Source organism: Salmo trutta, chromosome 12 (genome assembly GCF_901001165.1).
Source record: "Salmo trutta chromosome 12, fSalTru1.1, whole genome shotgun sequence".
Taxonomy (NCBI): Eukaryota; Metazoa; Chordata; class Actinopteri; order Salmoniformes; family Salmonidae; genus Salmo; species Salmo trutta.
In genome coordinates, this window is record NC_042968.1 from 58,109,051 (window position 1) to 58,111,645 (window position 2,595).

At 40.4% G+C, this 2,595-nt stretch overlaps 1 non-coding gene across 1 annotated transcript; it reads left to right on the forward strand.

Annotated features, from left to right (window-relative positions):
• Nucleotides 1–2,038: 2,038 nt before the first annotated feature.
• trnaa-ugc (transfer RNA alanine (anticodon UGC)) lies at nt 2,039–2,112 on the forward strand. Its single transcript has one exon. It is a non-coding gene; the product is annotated as a tRNA-Ala (tRNA).
• Nucleotides 2,113–2,595: the final 483 nt, after the last annotated feature.

Consider the following 2,595-nt stretch of genomic DNA (forward strand, 5'->3'; position numbering starts at 1 on the left):
ATCAAGTTCATATTTATATCTAAAAACAGTGTTTTACTATGGCGTTGATGTTCAGGAAATCGTTTCCCTCCAATACCGGCAGTCAAGTCATGACGACAAAATAATTAATTAATATTAGAAAACATTGCTAAAATATTATATTGTCATTCAAAGAATTATAGATTTACATCTCTTGAACGCAATGGACTTGTCAGATTTTAAATTAACCTTACTGGGAAATCACACTTTGCAATAATCTGAGCACTGCGCCAGAAAAATACGCATAGCGATACAGACTAACCGCCATGTTGGAGGAATCTAAAATCGAAAATACTATATAAATAATCCATTACCTTTGATTCTCTTCATCAGATGTCACTTCCAAAGAGTCCCAGGTCCATAACGAATGTAGTTTTGTTCAAAAAAGCTCATCATTTATGTCGAAAAACCTCCGTGTTGTAGCGCATGATCTAAGCCAGCCGGACTTCACTTCACTTCAAGAACGGAAAAAATATATTTCCGTTCGTTCAAACATGTCAAACGTTGTATCGCATAAATCATTAGGGCCTTTTTTAACCAGAACATGAATAAAATTCAAGGCGGACCATTGGGTTTTCTTTTAAAACGTTTCGGAATGAGAGTACCCACCATCAAATCGCGCGCCAGGGTGAATGATGGACCATCACGTTCCATGGCTCTTATTCGGTCAGATCTCACTGTAGAACACTCAAAACACTTTGTAAAGGCTGGGGACATCTTGTGGAAGCAATAGGAAGTGCCAGAATTTACCTCACCCCCTTTGTTTTTCAATGGCATAGGCTCAAAGTCAATTCAACACATCAGGTATCCACTTCCTGTCAGAATCTGTCTCAGGGTTTTGCCTGCCAAATGAGTTCTGTTATACTCACAGACACCATTCAAACAGTTTTTGAAACTTTAGGGTGTTTTCTATCCATATATAATAAGTATATGCATATTGTAGTTACTGGGTAGGTGTAGGAGGCATTTAAAAATGGGCACATCTTTTTTCAAAAAGTCTCAATACTGCCCCCTATACCCTAACAGGTTAATAGATTGTGAATATGTGTTTACAAGGCTTGTTGGTCCTGTGTGTTGAGATATACTCTCATTTCTGAAGGCTTTAATCCCGTATGTCCAGTAGACCACTCAGAGTGGGTCTCTGCCATCACTATGATCAGGGTCAAAGTTGTCACTTGTAGATTGTCTTCCACAGGCTAGAGAAGATCAGTAGAGGGCAGTAGCTGTGTGATCGGGGGTTAAGGCTCTGTAGACCCAGTCAGTGGAGGGCAGTAGATGAATGACTAGGGGTTATGGTTACTTTAGACCAGGTCAGTGCACGCCAGTATCTCTTATCCAGGGTTAAGACCAAAAGATGAGCCAGACTTGAGACAGGCAGAAGGTACTGTAAATCCACTAAGTAAATCCAGCTCACTGTCACTCTGTGTCTAAAGCCACAGAAAGACACTCCTACCTACCAACCTGACCGCCCGCCTAACCAACCTGTCACACTAACGTAATGTAACCGTCAAGTTTGTGTTTTTTACACTAAATAATGGAGAAGGGACTGGAATAGTGCTATATAATCCCTCTTAATTTCATGGACACAGGTTTGGGTGTAAGGACATGACAGTCCATGAGATTATCACAATAGTTTTAAATCTATTTGAAGCTCTAGATTGTTTGTTTACAAAGTCAATTATAACACAAAACACATCAGGTTGTAATTACCTGTGATCAACCACTGTATAATCCATAAGGATCATTACCCTGATTATACATAAGTTAGTCAACATAATTAAAACAACTACTTCTCCAATTGACCGCTCATGGATCCGACAAAGTCAACGTTCAAATCAGTCAAAACACAATTAGCTGGATGCTGGAGTAAATGAGGAAACACGCGATGGAGAGGTGTTATAGGGAAACATGATAGACAAAAATTTAATGTCAAATGATCACACATAGATCCAACAAATATACCAGGGATCCACTCTGAGATCCACAAGGTGATTCAGTTTGAGATCCATACATACATGTGGTCCCGTGTGGCTCAGTTGGTAGAGCATGGTGTTTGCAACGCCAGGGTTGTGGGTTCGATTCCCACCATGGACCAGTATGGAAATGTATGCATTCACTATTGTAAGTTGCACTGGATAAGAGTGTTTGCTAAATGACTAAAATGTAATGTACATCCAGTCAATGTTCTATTCAGAGATCCCACAGAAATCCACTCAGAATTGGATCCCACAGAAATCCACTCAGAATTGGATCCCACAGAGATCCACTAAGAGATCCACTAGAACATGGATAGGTTGTTGTGCAGAGAGTCTACAGACAGATGAGTTAACACAGACTGGCAGGTGGGCCAAGAACAGCAGCTGAAACCCCAGCTTGACAAATTATCATACTCAGAGGCCATAGATCCATCAAGAGAGATGTTTGCTACTTTGATAGATGTCTCAGTGGACACCCCATTTGTGCCAGCAGACTAATACAATTTGGGTCTCACAAAACACGCACTTATCTCTGAACCTGTTGCTCAAACAAATGAAAAGTGCAATTAAGCAGGGATGTTGAACTGTGGCTGATTGCTCA